Here is a 17,431-nt window from a genome sequence, read left to right as displayed (position 1 = left end):
TCTAAGTTCGGTTCCCTCGTTGGCTACAAGCAGCGTGGCTTGGATATCCCCGGATTAGCAATGGTTTTGTATTTTTAACTCAACCCAAAACTTTACCTGCTATTGGGCTTTGTTGGCTTTGGGTCCTGAAGAATGGGAATCCATTCAGCTTTACCTAAAGGTTGCACCTCCCCGCCACTTTTGTGTAGCCTCTACCATTATAGCTTTCACCTTCTCCTACCACTGCAGAACTGGGAGTATGGTTCTGCTTTGGTGAAATACAGAAACCAAATTAAGTGAGACCAGTAATCACAACTATGTGGATATCCATTAAAAAAGAGGTCTAAAGAAAGCAATATACTGAAAATGTGTAAGAAGAAAAATGGATCTGATAGTCTGAATGTTATGTGTAGACTGAAAGAGTAGGGAAGTTTGACTTCATGATGTGTACTGATGTGGGAAATTAAATTGGTCAGGGTAGCTCCAGGGAGCAAACAATATTTTTACTTAAGGGTATATAAAATGTCATATTTTCATCTAAAAATGCTAAGACATTGCTCCTTCGTTAGCATTTTGTATTTAGTATTTACCTGCAATTCACTGCAGGCAATAAAGTATTTATTTATTATACTGCAAAAAGTATAAGGAATTCTTTGATGTGTTCAGAGAAAAAACCCTAAAAGAACTTTTTTTGACCTAAAAAACTGAATAAACACAGGACTGCACCTCTTTATTGACTGAGCTACTCCAAATAACCTGCAGTCTCCAGGCTTTACATTCCTTTGTTATAATGACAGTAGATAACACAAAGGACAACCACACAGAAGGGCTGTACTTACCTGTTATGAATGTGCATGTGTGTGTGGTGCAGGGTTTCAGGAGGGGACAAATGTAGTAACAGACCAGGAAGAGTGGGGATTTTTGATGTGCTGGTCTAGTTTTTAGTCTCAGGGTGCAGGGACTACCTCACCCTGATTTATTTGTGTGGTGCTCATCCATATGAGACTAAAACAACTACAAGATTTGAGGTTGGCAAAGAATTTCAACTGCTTGTCAGTTTGGTAGCAAACACTGACCCTCTCGTGTAGCGGTTGGCCTGATCTGCTTCTTAAGGAACATTCAGGGTAGTTTCATCAATGTGCTCTCCCAAAAACACAGGGTGCATCATCCTTTTTCTTTTCCTCAGGCACATGATAGCTGAGTCTTTTACTAAGCACTGAATGAGTATTTGGAAGAGTTCTGTGACTTGCAGCATACCACAGTGTGTGAAGTTGCTTCTGAATTAGTAATACATATAGCCTGGTAGTCCATGACTGCAGGGTACAGAACTCAATGATCCAAGTAATTGTTTCCAGTCCTATGTTCTCCAGCACCCAGAAGTACAAAACAGCTGGTAGATGAAGGATGCTATTTATCTGACTAAAAGTGGTCACGTGCATTGTAGGTGAGTGCCTACATTTTATCCGATCAGCCTATGATCTCTTTATGATGAACCAATATAAACAGGCCCTTCTGAGGTGCAGTTCAACTCCCCTAAAGGATATAGGTAAAATACTCAGTCACACCCCAAAATCAGGACATGCACTTAAAAAGAATTTAAGGACACTCAGGTCAGGTGTACACAGCTAGAGCACAAAGTCAGATGAAATTATTTCCGCCAGTGATACTTGGATGGGATATAAATAAGACATGCCAAATAACAACTCTGACATTCAATGGCAAGATACTAACTGGGACACTGCATCACGTTTTTTGACATTGTACTTCAAGAAAGGTGTGGACTGATTTGAGAAAGTCTACAAATGAGTGAGAAAGATTAAAGGCTTGAAAACCAACAATCACACAGAAAGGCTAAATGAAGGAGAAGTCAAGACTCCAGGGAAACCTTACTGTAACCTTTCAGCTCTGAAAGGGGGGGCTATAAGAAAGATAGGGCTGTTGTAATAGGATGAGGGATGATGGTTTTAAAGTAAAAGAGGGGAGATTCAGGCTGGACGTGAGGAAGAAATTCTTTACAGTGGTGAAATACTGGCACAAGTTGCTCAGAGAGGTGGTGGCTGCACCATCCCTAGAGTCATTCAAGGCCAGGCTGGATGTGGCTCCGAGCAACCTGATCTAGTTGAAGATGTCTCTATTCATTGCAGGAGGGCTGGAATTAAATGACATTTGAAGGTCCCTTCCAACCCCAATCCATTCTATGATTCTAGAAGGCTGAATACAGATTAAAGGATAAAAGGTCAGGGAAAGGGAAATATGAGAAAAATCAGTATTACCATTCTTCAAGTGTATGAAAAATTGTTAAAAGACTATATATTTTTTTGTACCCAGTGGACACAACAAGAAAGACTGATGAACCTGCTGCAAGAAAGAAGATTTGACCATGGCTTTGCCAAGAGAGTGCAGCAGCAAGAAGCAGCCCCAGAGAATCAGTCTTTCCCAGGGCTCCACCCTGCCCTGGGAGGAGGCAGAAAGGTAGAGAGCTCAACTGTGCCAAATCTGCTTGGTTCACTACCTGCTGGTAGGTAAGGGGAAGTAGGTAAAAGCATGCCCATCCTCACCCTGTTCACTTAAATCCCCAAGTCCCATTTCTTACCTTGTTGTTGTCTTTGTTTCTTTCTGCTGCAGCGACAGGCAAAAGTTTGGCCCTAAAATGCAAACAAATACAAACGGTGCTTAGAATTCTGCTAAGAGCCCAGTCAAGACTTTACCAATCTCTGGCCCCATGTGCTAACAGGTGAGTAGAATTGCCCTGCACTCTAACTAAATCACAAAGATATTTTGCACACCTGAAAGCAATCTTGAGGAGTGATGAAACAATTGACTTATGCTGGTATTGCTCAGGCTTTTCAGGTGCTGCAGCAACTGCTTATGTTGACTATTTAACCACCTCACTATTACAGATCCCAATTTACTGATGCTCTGACAACTTTCATGTATCTCTCACCCTTTCATCACTCAAGGTGTAAGACAGACAAGAGGAAGTGTGGGAAAAATGCCAGTCATAATGCATTAAGAGCCCACAGAAATGCACAATGAAAGAGTAGGGAAACTATGCAAATAAGCATACTGCTGCTAATGTGCAAACCAGGGTGAAAACAGCAAGGTCTCCGAACTGAATGAGAGACTATGTAAGGAGTGTGGCTGGCTAACGGAACGGGAGACATTTACTGCGGCTTTTAGCTAACTCACCTTATTTTATGAAAACACCTGTATGTGTTTTAAAGCATGTTTTCAGTCCAGCATTCCGAGTGTGTAATTGGGTTTTGAGCAGACTAAGGAAAGTGCTGTTAGAACATCCCTCCTTGCACCTGACACTGCCACTGAGATGTCACATACCTCAAGATGTGGCCTGACTTCACATATAAGTTTGCATCCAAAATTTGCAGTTAGGGGGAACAGTAGTATCTGCACTTAATGCCACCAGTAGAAGTGAACAACTTTGTGGGCACAAAAGTATCCTGCCGTGGCAGGTTAAAAAAGCCACAGAACTATGACTTTAGCAGATTGTACAAAGCTTTTTCCCTTTAATGTCTGCATTTAAAGATAAATAACAGAGTATAGGAATTAATGCATGCATTTTAGGCAACTTCCCTTATTTTGTTGTAAATCATTTTCAAAGTAGGAGAGCACAGGTGCACCCCGAATGACTGAAAAGCAACCAGCCTTACTCAAAAAGTACAACTGCGACTGACAAAAAGATTTTAGAAGTTAATACCCCAACGCATTCCCCAGTTTTAGTTACCATCGACACCGCAGACAATTGAAATGACAAAAGAAATAGGCATTTATAAATCTAAAAGTCAACCTTCTTTATGCTGTGTGAAAAGAATATGGCAAGGCAACTGCTTAGCATGTAAACCCATTCCTACCCTTATTAAGGGCAGGCTTCCTGTTGATGCTATTCCTTAAATTGCTTGCAGCCAAAATCTTTGTGCCTCCCCCTGGCACTTCTGATACTGCTGACTCAACTAAGGGGATGGTTGTGTGCTAGAAAATCCTGTGAACTCCGTTTCAGTCTTACAGTTTGATTGAGCAAGCATACCTGCAGTAGATTGACAGGATGCCAGCCTCCACCATGGGAGCTGCATTTCCATCTGCGTGGTTTCTTCTGTTTAGCTGTGTGTCCCCCATCAAGCCTGTTTCTATTCTAGTGTTTCATACCTCAGGAACCTGGTTTAGTGGCAGTGTCAGACAGTTATGCGCCTGATTATGTTGCTGTGGAATAATATGTATTTTACACTTATTTTTATTTGACTTACAGTCTGAAGCCTAGAAGCAAAGTGTTTTTCTCTCAAACAGAATCCTGTGCCAATGGCAAGCCAGGTGCTAATGCAGGACATAACTGTCTCTTTGGGAGGCACCAAGTGGTTTTTCAGCATCCCTCCTTTCCTTGTAATTCTACAGCTTTGTGTTACCCCTCTGGCTTTTCTCTTCTGTCTGGCCTGAGACCTGACTTTTCCCACTAGCTAACCCCATCTCAGTGTTCAGTCATTTGCTTCTCAGTGTCATTTCATGCTAGCTGAATTGCATGTTTGAGCCTTCCTGTCAAATATGGTATCACACAGGCGTAGGCTCCCCAGAAACCAGTGTCCTCTCCCCAAGGGAAGACATCTTCCTCAATGATACAGGAATCTTCCCAATGCCCAGAATGACATGCTAATCAGATGCTAGAGACTTTATTTGAAAACTGACTTTTCTTTTAATCTCCATCGTCAAAATTCAAATTTAAACTCAAGGGTATCCTAAGGGTTCAGGTATTAAAAAAAATAACCCAATATAATTACTGTTTTAAAATGTCAACAAGTTTTAAGATGAAGAACTTGATGTGTAAATGGTTAGGCTATAGTGCAAAAAACATGGACTTTTTCTGGACATCTTGATTAGCAAGAAACCCCTTTGAAACCAAAGTATCTTTTCCACATTTTCTTTTCTGACATAAGGAGTTACAAGGCCAGTTTCCTTCATTAGCTTCAGAAGCCAGCACATCGTGGAATAACAAATCAATGAACTAAACACATTCTAATTAATCACTTCACCGTTGCTTTTTGACCATACAGTCAATGCCTTGAATGAATCAGTGCAGGGTTAGAAAGTTTTCCAAGTTAAGCTTTTTGGGGACTATGGGTTGGAATTCAGACAAAAGGAAAGCCACTAGAAACTACTGCACTAGAAAGAGCAACTGCTTTGCTCTTTGTCAGCAAGTTAGATGCTTGAGATTGCAAACACTTGCTAGCTCTTGACTTTAGCGCACCTATTTTAGGAAAAGCACTCGGTCTCTAATCATTACTGTCAGTTATGATGTTTTCATCACAGTGCCTCATTAACTGCAATCTATGTAACTGAAAATAGGAAATCTTTCCCAAACTGGCAGAACAGTTCAGCTGCAGTCTTGGTAACTTTGTGTGTGCAACAAGATCACAAACGCTTACCCTGAAATCCTGTCAGCCCAGACACAGCCTCAACTTCATGGGCTAGTGAGGTTGTGGACCCAGCTCTTCAGCTAGGACCTAGGACTGATGTGACCATGCTTTCTTTGCTCACTGTGCTAACCTGAAAGACAGTCTCACCTCTGACTTCAACGCTACAAAGAGATCCTGGTGTGGAGCAGAAGCTGAGTCACCTTATGACACTAATTTATAGGGAAGCTTGGTATTGTATAGAGAAAGGCACCATAGTGCTGAACTCTTGCTCAGCTTCTTTTATCTCCTGCTCTGAGGCAGACTACTGTGAACCAGTGCAGAGACTAGCTCTAGTTTGTGAGGAAAAATGGTGCCTTCAAGCTTCCAATCAAGGAAGAAATGTAGTATTTAATGGAGGAGTATTTACCCTCCCTTCAGCTTCACAGCAGCTTCTGAGACAAATAAAAGTGACTAAAGTGGCAGCATTAAAGTATGTCGCTTCATTTAAAGATGCCATTATGCATGTAACCATTCTGAAATCAGCTAGTACTTGAACAAGCCAGTATTGCTTTGTCTGTTCTCTTAAGTGACTCCGAAGGGGTGCTCACATGTACAAAGCTGCCTGGCATCACATTTCCAACACTGACAAGAGTTTACACTGCAGGCATGTGAGGAGAGCCGCTGATGGCCAAAGCTGGCCCTCAACTTCCCAGCAAAAACTGGGCCACTATCAAGGGACTGGAGCACCTGTCATGAGGAGAGGCTGAGAGAGCTGGGGCTGTCCAACCTAGAGAAAAGAAGACTAGGAGGCATCTTACCCATGCCTGATGGGGCCAGTAATGAAGACAGAGCCAGGGTCTCCTCCTTGGTATGCAGTGAACAGGCAATTGTCAGAGTGTTTTCAGAGTTTCCATCTTGGACTGGATATGGTCCAGGGCAACCTATTCTAGATGACCCTGCTCAAGCAAGGATGTTGGACAAGACGACCTTCAGAGGTCCCTTCCTACCTCAGCTCTTCCAAATAAATTGGAAGAATAAAAAGTAAATGGTAATACAGAAACCTTAAAAACTAAGAGTGGCAAGTAATCTTTAAGTATAGCTCAGAAGATTTTAACATTCTCTCCCCTTTTATGTCTACCTTTTACCATCAACAAGGACAAAATATGAAAGCAAGAAAAAGGAAGCATGAAAAGATTGGCTCCCAAAAGAGCCAACCGTGCATCAAGAGCAGCATAGACAGGCAGCCAAGGGAGGTGACAGTCCCACTCTACACTGCACTGGTGCATCCCCACCACAAGTACCGTGTGCAGTTTTGGGTGCCTCAGTATAAGAAGGACATCAAACTATTAAAGTGTATCCAGAGAAGGGTGACAGAGATGGTGAAAGGCTTCAAGGGCAGGAATTCTGAGGAGCAGCTGAGGCCACTTGGCTTGTTCAGCTCAGAGAAGAGAAGGCTGAGGGGTGGCCTCATTGCAGTCTACAGCTTCCTCAAGTGGGGCAGTGGATGGGGAAATGCTGATCTCCTCTCTCCAGTGGCCAGGACAGTACACGAGGGAACGGGAAGTTCAGATGGGACATGAGGTTCTTCCCTGAGAGGGTGGCTGGTCACTGGAACAGGCTCCCCATGTAGGTGGTCATGGCACCAAGCCTGTCCGAATTCAAGGAGCACCTGGACACTGCTCTTAGTCATAAGGTTTAGTTTAAGATAAAGAGTTTGACTCGATGATCCTTATGGATCTCTTCCAACTTGAGATATTCTACAATTCTAAAAGTTCCCAATTATTTATGGTTTTATATATATATTTTCTAATGACAGGAGTTTTGAAAATTGAGTTTTAAACTCAGTGGAATTGTTATTTGTAGAGTATGATTCATCTCATATTGAGGAAGATGTCTAAGACAGTTCAGTTGACTACCCTAGCACTGACTACTTTTTTTTGCAAATGGAGACTAGCATGAAGAGTTTACAAGTAGACTGATCTATATACAGGTATCCCGACACATTTGTTCAGGTGAATCAAAAGAAAACCCCACTGTAAACACCATTAAACGTGTAAGCAAATACTTGCCTATTACATAAAAAGTACCCTAAGGAGAAAAGGGAGATGCCACAGATTTCATTGGGGATGCTGGGAACACTTGTCTCACTGAATCCTTGAGCTCTCCAGCTCACTTCCTGTGTCATTAACCTGGTGTGAAATGAAAATCTTGGAGTCTTACAGTTAAATTTACCCTTGCTCGCAGGTTTTCCAAGGGATGGAAACATCATGACGTATATTATTGGTAGTACACATTAAAGTAGCTGTAAGGGAGCTATATGACTGTTCTTCTGTACAAATGTATGCCTGCAGAGCTGTGCAAGAAAGCATAAAAGTTTGACAATGATCAGCCTCTCAGGTAAGAAGATAAATACTCAGTCTTTTTCCCTTCCTAACTGCACTTAGCTTCTGTATTTATTTATCCAAGAATGACTCTGGGAGCTTGTTCTAGCCCCTGTGATAAACAAATGGGGTTCTGTTTCCTCTTTTAGGAACTAATTATGCATTTTGGAAAGTCAGGAAACTGCACCTTAAAAGTAAACATGCATAAAGGAGCAAAGAGAGCTCTGTGGAAAGGGCGTACCTAACAATACTAATGTAAAAGCTATGAAAAATAAAGGGTGACCAAACCATTTAACCATTTTGCATTTCTGCCTGCCCCTGCATTAGATTCTGGCTTGTCGGCCCCTTTTGGGGGTTGCTAATCTCCAAAGCACAGGAGAAGACCCCTCCTTTCAATTTACTATAGTAAGAAGAGAGTTCCTGTGTTTATTCCTTCACTGTCTGGGTATTGGGAACTGCAGAGCATCCATGGGCAAGCACACACTCCCAGGCACTCCCAGTAATTTTCAGCTTTCTTGGGATCTTGATAATTTCCCTAAGATGGATCACATCTGTTCTTTTCAAAACCAGAATTACTTCATTTACTAAGATTCAGTAAGAAAGACAAATGGCTAAAAAGCATTCAGTAAGTGGTACTCATGAACCAGAAGCTCATCTTCAAGCAGTCTCTAAAGCCTGTACAATTACTAGTGACTCACTGTTAATTAACCTAAACTCCATCCATTTCCACTGCTTCTGCCAACTTAGAGGCCAAGCTGGAAGACAAGACTACTGGTACAGATATATATGCATGTGGGTATTATTGCTTATTATATATTACTGTGGGTATATACACACATACTCACAAACAACCGGAGGACCATTGGCAGGCAGCAGAGCAAAGGTGTGACTGGTGCTGTGGGAGAGCAGCAACTGCAATCCCAGCAATCCCACAGCAGCATTTGAAGGGTGTAATCACAGGCTGGGCTCTACCACCTGAGCAACACAGCTGTGTGGAAGTGGAGAGACGAGCTTGGGTTTCTGTGGTCTCCAGTGGCTTCCCACTGCTGAAGCCTTTCTGCTGGTCTTGATCTTTCTAGAAAACATGCAGTTTTCAAACTCAGCCAAGATACCCAAGATGAAGCCAGGTCCTTGGCAGGTGTAAATTATATCTATTGACTCCACTCTGTTCCCAATGAATTTTATAACCTCCGAAGGCAAACACTTCTGTTTCTTTGCAATACAAACTAAGTAGTTTTATGAAAAAGAAAAGAAGTGTGTGCAGGCATGTGTGCACTGCGGGTAATATCTACTGTTCTTAGGAACTGTTTGAATTACTCTAATTCAACTATTTCAGGCATCTTGATAGTGCCATATAAAGATTTCTGCAGCTGTGAGACACTGGATAGACAGACAGCCCTGTGCCTCAATAAGAGGGGAAAACATTAGGTAAAAATCACTGAATTTGTCAGTCCTCTCCCAAGTTACGTGCACGTCAGAGAAATGGCATTTCTAAGAGAAGCTTAAAATAAAGGCTCTTCAGTGATGAATTATTAAAGTGCAGATTGTTAAGCTGGATTTCTAATAATTGTAATCTGAAGCCATCTGTCTGACATAGTTCATCCCATCATTAAGTTCTCTCTAAAAATTGTTAAGTTCTGCAAAAAAAACCCAAAGATAAAGTGATAAGATAATGGGACGGAAGGAATGCATAATGAAATCTGTCCTTCAAATGTACTCAGTCCTCGGGTTGACTAGGTTATATGTATGTAGTAGTCAAGCTAACCAAACCCTGCAGTCAAACCAGCAAGCCACGTGCACATGAATCACTGGTGCAGCCATCATTTAAGAAAGAAGGAAGATAACAGTCTTTGAAACAGCAAAAGAATTAAAAGCAGGTAAGAAGAAAAATAATGGGAATAAGAGAGCTAAAGTAACTTGTCTGGCAAGCAGGATATAACTAGCAGCTAAGGTGGCATAAAGGATGCAGAGTTCTTAGTATTGCCAAGGGTAGGAAATACTGCCACCTAGTAAAGTATTACTGCAGAGATACTACTAATGGATGTTATACGAAACCAGGAGAGTGACGTCTTCTCTTGCGCCTAGAAGGGGACGTTTGACAGCCTTCATTAATGCTGAGGCACTACTGCAGTAATATCTCAGAATGAAAATTACCAATAGGACAAGGAATAGCGTGAGTCGAAATGTAGGAATTTATACGGAGACACACACGGAGGCATGCACACTCCCACACATACCAATAGTTCTGTACGGTGGTGTTTAAATACACCCCTCTTCATGTCAGCTGTCGGTCTTGTGGGAATGTGAAGATTTTTCCTCAAAGAATTCACATGTTCACCCTCACTCTTAACATGCTATAGCAAACCCATACAGAACTACTGTGGTCTTCGGAAGTATTTTACCTACAATTAAAACATCCCTAAACGTGTAAGTCAGAGTACATATACTTTATACAACTGGAATCATAAAGCTGAAGACAATTTGTTGGCTGTAAATAACTTTCCTACTATGTCTGTTGATACATATCACATAGGAAAGCAGGCAGAAATGACAAACCAAACACAGACAAAAGCTTGTGATAGAAACTCCAAAAGGAAGAGAAGGGCAGTTCCAAGCATTCCCTAGTGAGGCGCTAAGTCCTTGAGGAATCAGTTTATCATCTGATGGTGGGGGTAGATCTCTTGCAAAGCTTGTGACACAAGGCTGTCAACAAGTATAGAAACAAAGCAGAGATCTTACTTTACCAAATGTCTCATTTACTGAAAATTTAGAACATCAGAAAGGCTCCTGACCCTCTTGAAAACAGAATCTTTGAATGCCTGAAAGCTTATTCTTTACAGAAAGGAGCTGGTTACGTAAAAAATGTAACCAAGTAAATGTACTATCATCTATGCATAAAATACGTAAAACAACAAATGACTTTGTAGGGCAACAGTGGATGTTTTGGAACTGCGTGTTTTGTATTTTTAAGTGGGCTATCAACATAGATGGCTTCTGAATGCAACCTCAGAAATGCTGGCAGCAATAATCTCTCATTAATAAAAAAAAAAGAAATGCATGCCTTTGAATCCTCTCAAGGTCAGGTTCTATGCCATTCCTGTCCTGGGATGCACTGAAGTCAAATGCTTTGAATAGGAGAGTGTTGGAAACCTATCAACAGTAGACTTCTAAATGATTTGTTCAGTGAGAGTGATAAAATCCAGAGGACAATTTGGACTGGATTTAGGGATGACTTGGAAATCAAACCAAAGTTTAGCAATTCAGATGGCAGCTGAATGGCATTTCTGTCCTTACTGAACTGAAGATCAAAGCAATAAAACTTGCTCTCGTGCCTGAACCTTGACAGTTGTCTACATGAAAGAATTAAGGCATTTTGGGTTTTCTGTACGCTATTTTTCCCCATCAGAAGCAACTCCCTAAATCTTTTAGACCAGAACTAACACATGCATTTTAAGCATCTCCCAGCGAGTTGAAAAGCATTGATTTCAGGGTTTTTTTCAAGAGCTTTCATTCCAGACTGTTACTTTCAGAGCAATGTGAGTAGGAGTCTAGCCTAGGCTACCTGTACTTGAAGCTGCATTTTGTATACAACAGGCATTAGTTCCACCTTATTTGTGCTATTGGGTCTGCTACTAAAGGCCTGTTGCATAATGACAGAGATGATGAATATTAGTGTTTGTAATGATGAAATATGTGCAGTGGTATTTTCTGATTGGTTTATATGTCTAAGAAGCTGTGCTTTTCACACCATTTGCATGAAAGTCACCCCTATTACTGCGTCCCCCCACACTATCGATAGTACTTAAATCCACAGTTGCATTAATAATACATGTATGATCACTGGCTCACTTGTGATTATGATCCCATGCAGAAGCAGGGTTTTCACAGTGAATAGATAACATAATCTGAACCACACTGTGGCATTTGAGGTTTCCAGTTTCTTTCCTGTTTCATCTGAGACATCTTGTGAAAGAGTAAGAAAAAAACAGCAGGGAATTATATGTCCAGCCCTCCTCCTAGCTGCAATCCAGGTTTGTAGCAGCCAGCTCACATAGTCAGCAGAGACTCCACACTGGGGGGAAAACAGCCAAGTAAAAACATACAGTCATAAATCAAAAACCAGCAATCCAAACACTGGGTGAAAGGAGGACAGGGTAAAATGATGACTGGGGCATAGCTGCATGGAGCTATCCCAGGTGGGAATTTGGGCTGCAGACCTGCATGGTATTGCTGAGACTGAGGCAAAGCTGTGCCATCCTGCTAGAGCAAGAGCTGCATCATCTTCAAGAAGACGTGTGTGGAAATGTCACTGCTTCTGGAGCTTACTAAGAATGCTTTAAAAAACTGTGGCCTGCACCATTGCTGTGTGGTTCTGCTGCCCATTTTTCTGGCCATGTTTTGCATTCTTCATTGGTAAACTCCCTTGGGTTTCAAGTTTGTAAAACCTTTTCTCTCTATAAACCTAGGTAAAAAAAAGCTTATAATTCTTCTCTCCTATATAGCATAAAAGCTGGAGATGCTACTGAGTCTTATTTTCCATGCCCTACAAACGATGTTTTCCACTGCCCCTACAAGCAGTTTCTTTTTTGTGTCTTGTTGCATAGGTGATTTTTCCTGCCCTTTGGAATCTTTCACTTTCTTAAGACTTTCCTATAAAGAGATTGCCTGATTGGTACTAAAATATTTCAGACAGCTGACAATTTGGACCGCTGTGAGCATAGGCTTCCCACCAGATCAGAGCACAGTTGGCTGTTCTTCTATCCCTCTTTACTTTGTACCACTTATTAAAAAGGAAACCACAGAATGGGCTCTCATTTCCCTTGTGGGCCATATGTGAGGGATAACACACAAGGTGTACTGACTGATCGTGGGATAGTGTGCAAGGGCCTCTCACAGCAGAGACATAAACATTCCTCTGCCTCACTGATTCTTAGTAGACTCGTATAATAAGAATAGGGTCCACAAAAGGATGTATTGGAGGATGCAGGAATCAATAGCTGAAACACTGAAAATACAATGGTAAAGAGTTATTTTAAAATCTTTGGGGTTTTGTTGTTGTTTTTTCCTTTTATCAGGGGAAATGAATAGGGAATTAGATCTGGCACTGCTAGGCTGGCTGAGCATTACTACTTTCCCATAATGACTGTATTTTGCTTGGGAACCCTCCCAAAAAGAGTAGCTTGTACAACACAAGGCTACATGCTGCCCCTCGACTGATTTTTTTTCTCCTATATTTGGGATTTGATTTGAGTGCCTCCCATCAATTTCTGCTTTCTCCCTCAGGAAGTGTCATAAATGATACTTCAAAGATCCAGGTCTCATTTCTATTAAAGCCACTTTGACACTTTCACTCCTCTTTGGTAATCAACGTAATTTGGACCCTCAAGTTTTTCTCAGTAGTAGCAAATTATGGGCAAGGTTACAAGGATGGTTTGGGCTGCACCCAATTTATGAGTTCACTTTACAGGGTCCTTGAGCCATTCTATTAATACTTGTGTAAAGACAAGTAATTTCTGATGTCATTGTCATGACATCATGTTCATATTGTCTCATACTTACTTTAATGCTTGTTTGATAAGGTTAGGCCCATAGATGTGCTTAATGATGCATGCTTAATGATGAGCTCAACATTTGCTCAGATGCATATATAAGCATATACAAGCTATATGTAAATATTATGTATGTACATACGTGTAAATTTATGTAAATCTATACACACATTATTCACATACTAATCACCTATAAATAGATATGAATTTTCATAATTTATATTTAAAATAATGATATTACTGTTAAGATAATCTTCAATAATTAATATATACATGATCAGTACGCTCTTTACCTACAGAAGGCTGGTTAAACTTGGGTCAAATTTTACTTCTTCCATGAATTTTTTTGTTCCAAATATTTTATGACCAAAAACCCCCAAATCCTCTAGGGGAACAAAACTCTTGGAAGCAACTGCAAGGTTTTCAGGGCCATTGTGCTTGGAGAGATGCAAGAGAAGCTTGCTTTTTGTGGCTGCTATTAAGCCACTTCATAGAAATATATGACAGATTTAATTGTAAATACTAAGAATGCCAAACAGTCATTTAATCTAGGATATTTTGTTAAACGTCCTTCATACTATTTTGATGCTTCAGAGTTCGAGGCTGCTGTCTCTGCTCTCTCATTTTCAGCATCCCCTTTCTACATTGCCTAAGCAAAGCGAGATGACTCATTTCCACATTAAGAACAAGAAGTAACAGCACTGGCTTGGCATATGCTAAACCGGTAAATTATTCAAGCTTTGGTGGAATCTGTCATAAGGCATCCACCTCAGTCACTTCTGAAGTGTCTTTCAAATGCAGTTTCTTAAGAGTCCACAGTGCATCATTAGTAAACAAGACAAAACTGCAGAGCAGCTGACAAGCACAAGTTCACTCAGATCTTCACAGCCACTTGTCAAGCCAGGTTGCTGAAGTTATTGTAGCTACTTGAATCATGGTTGAAGGTACTCTTTGGGAAGTTTTTTGTTCTCCTCCTGTTTTCCCTGCAATTGTCACAGACCTCTGGCTACTCAGGGTTTTCAAAGTTTGAACAACTTTATCTTCCTATTAGACACTTGATGTATCAGTGTTCCACTCTTCTCTAGTGCCCGCATCAGTGGTATCTCACTCATAAACTGAAAGCCCACCTTAAATATGCGCCTTTCTAGTATTTGCAAGATTCACCTGCATAATCGCAAGCAAGATGTGAGAGGTTTCATACATCTGTGATTTGAATTGCTGTTCGTTCAGGGTGGCATTTGTACCCAGGGGAAGGGCCAACATCAAATATATAAAATGTAACTTCAGTCCTGCTCAGGATCTTTTGTAGCACTGAAGGCACACTCATTGAAACAGATCCTATACACAGTGATGCCTGAACTGTGAGGAATGGAGATTTTCTCTTTACGCTATTCCCAAATTCACTCATCTGGTTACAGATGAAGCCTGTGATGAAGCTTTGAATTGACAGTAGCGCCTAATGCCATCTCTGTTTTTAAGTCACCCTTCAAATCATGCTGGAGAATATTTCATTTGCAACAAAGAGTCTCTTGAAAGAAACTCTTCTGGAGCTTTACAGAATACATTAGACTACTTATCTCTGACAGCATTCCATTCACTATAGATCTTTAAAAGAATCAGTAAGAATGTGATTGAAGAAAGAATAAGCGGTGAAGGTTTAAGAAGACACATCAAGATACTTCAACAAGTCCTACTGAGAGAGAACTTGTTCGTGCATTAGGAACCTGATGTCATTTTCTATTTCTGTTTAAATTCAAAGTGTGACACTTCAGGATATTCCCCAAGGACACGTGTAATTCTATGATCAGGTTTTGAAACCGATGATTTCCACCCACTCTGGCAGGTAATTCAGCTTTTTTTTTGTATTGCCAATAATAGCTCTGTACCTAAGTTCTTCAAAACCCATCTCAAACAAGATCATTGTATCCTATGAGCCATGAAAAGCTGATATGGGAAGAAAGAGATAGGAGAAAGTATTTTATTTTTTATATTGCTTTGGGATTTTTTAATAAAGAAGTTCACTTATTTCTCAGTATATAAAAGATGAAGACGTGCTCACAGAAAAAAAAAAGAGACAGATCTGTAAGTAGAAACTTTCACTCTGGGTTTCACATCCTGCTGTTTTAATCTAAAATTGGACTTAGGCAAAGAGGCAGGAAAAAAACCCCTAATTTTTATCTCAATGAAGTTTTTTCCACATGCTATAGATTAATAAAGATTATAGTAATGGCAAAACTGCACAGCACCAGTAGCAAAAGGTATCATTCACTGTGCACTTCTGCATTCATTTACTGTGGAGGATATCGGTATTGTCTGTAAAATAAACCATTTTAATAGCCTTGCTGCAATTTAAATTAGTTTACATTTTAAAATCTAATATATATTATATATTTCAATATATATGTATTGTTATAAAATGTTATCCCTTTTGTATACTATTTTACATCTTCTTGGTCATCTGCTCTGCTAATTGCCACATGCCAGGAATATTCCATGGGTCTGGGGTTTTTTAGATGACCACATTCTATGCATCCAGTTAAAACATCTAAGCTTTCAGGGTAAATGGTTTTGAGGGGTTTTTGAGGCTTAACTGGAAAAGGACTCAGCTTTGATTGCTTAGTTTGTAACGATCTCACCCACTAAAGGCAAGAAAGAGCAGGAAAGGAAAAAAAGCAAAGTAAATGGGCCAGGACCACTAGCACTGGGTATGCCATGTTTAAGAGGCATTATAAGTAATTGTCCTGCCCCTCTCTCAAGTTGCTCTTTGAAGGCGCTTCTATGACATGGCTTCCATGGCCATCACCATCTATTCTTGCCCTCAAATAAGGCTGCTTCCTAAAAGGAGAATCAAGCCATGTAAATTAAGCACCTAAATGTTTAGTTCAAAATAGCACACAAAATAGCATTTTTTTGGCTCTGCATTCTTTTCCCAGCTACCCAGTTTACCCTTTCTAAGATAAGCCCTGCTCTATTTGTGTGCTATGGCATGCCTCACCTCCTGGGTTGCTATTAAAAAGTTACACAAGGAGGAAAACTTAAGTTCTTACAGGGATTCTACTATGCACAGCAATAGGTGAAGAGTGCTGTAAAACTCGGAGGTGAAGTCACAGAGGTACTAGCAGACTCATCAGAACAGAGTGGAGGTATTTTGGATGCTTACCGCATTGTCTTCCATCAGGTTCTGTGTCACGCCGTGCATGCTCACAGCCCTCACAAGAACACAATGACTGCGTGGGCCCATAAGGCAGTTCTTGTGCTATTACAAACCATATTTGTACTGATGAAATTGCTCAATACATGTGCACTGGAAATGGCTCTGAGGAAGGTGCTTGAAACATTAACTGTAACATTAAAAACTGGCTTGCTGTTTACTATATACAATCCAAAGTATTCTTGTTTTGGGAGATAAAGACAGCCTGGAGGACAGCTTTTTAGTTGTTACACTACTGCTGCTGTGTTAGGTTGTATCTGAAGGCCATCCCAGTAAGGACATCCTTGGCTGCATCCACGTTTCATGTTGGGATGTCAGAAATGCCAGACTGCCCCTCTTCTGCACATGATGTATCTGAAGGCCATCCCAGTAAGGACATCCTTGGCTGCATCCACGTTTCATGTTGGGATGTCAGAAATGCCAGACTGCCCCTCTTCTGCACATGATGTGGTATGTCTTACCCCAGGAGGTTTGGCAAAGCCCCACTAGCATCACCTGGGCCTTGTTAAACTTCCACAGGGCAGAGATATGGAATGGGACCACGTGTCCCACATAAAGTGACTTGAGTTGATAACCTCTGGAAGCCCTATGCAACACAGATCTTCCAGATGTATTCTGGAGACAGTCTAAAGAACACCCTGAAGACAGCGTGCTCCCAATTCTAGCATAACAACTGGGGCACCCTTTAGGCTTCCCAAAGGTTTCCCAAAGGCTTGGTAATTCAGAAGGGTGAGATTTTGGTCCCAGAGGCACTCACAGGCAGCACTGCAACAGCCTCCTGCAGACACAGGCAGCATCAGTACCAGCGCCAGACCTGCATCTGAGTAACCCTGTATTTTTATTTCCAACCTTCTAATATGCAATAGAGGAAGCAAAGAAAGGCAGTCATGTTCAAAATGTCAGCACAGCAAT

General features: G+C 41.0%; 2 long non-coding RNA genes across 4 annotated transcripts in view; one reads left to right on the top strand and one right to left on the bottom strand.

Moving 5' to 3' along the window:
• The window catches only part of LOC133269714 (uncharacterized), a 46,531-nt gene that overhangs the window by 9,254 nt on the left and 19,846 nt on the right, over nt 1–17,431 (bottom strand). Inside the window, exons 2-3 of the long non-coding RNA XR_009743526.1 lie at nt 4,022–4,194; nt 2,573–2,624 (exon numbers count right to left, since the gene is read on the bottom strand). This is a non-coding gene — a long non-coding RNA (uncharacterized LOC133269714). The remainder of the gene's footprint in view (nt 1–2,572; nt 2,625–4,021; nt 4,195–17,431) is intronic.
• On the top strand, nt 2,952–8,016 carry LOC133269715 (uncharacterized). 3 transcript variants are annotated; one of them, XR_009743527.1, is made up of 3 exons: nt 2,952–3,344; nt 7,623–7,775; nt 7,909–8,016. It is a non-coding gene; the product is annotated as an uncharacterized LOC133269715 (long non-coding RNA). The 3 variants fall into 3 exon arrangements; XR_009743528.1 differs by lacking the exon at nt 2,952–3,344 and adding an exon at nt 5,971–6,246; XR_009743529.1 differs by lacking the exon at nt 2,952–3,344 and adding an exon at nt 6,937–7,004.

The sequence above is a fragment of the Pezoporus flaviventris genome, unplaced genomic scaffold, assembly GCF_033815535.1.
Source record: "Pezoporus flaviventris isolate CSIRO_AGI_PZ_B2104156 unplaced genomic scaffold, CSIRO_AGI_Pfla_v1 ptg000015l, whole genome shotgun sequence".
Lineage (NCBI taxonomy): Eukaryota > Metazoa > Chordata > Aves > Psittaciformes > Psittacidae > Pezoporus > Pezoporus flaviventris.
The sequence above is the reverse complement of the archived record's forward strand: the minus strand, read 5'-3'. Positions and strand labels throughout refer to the sequence as shown.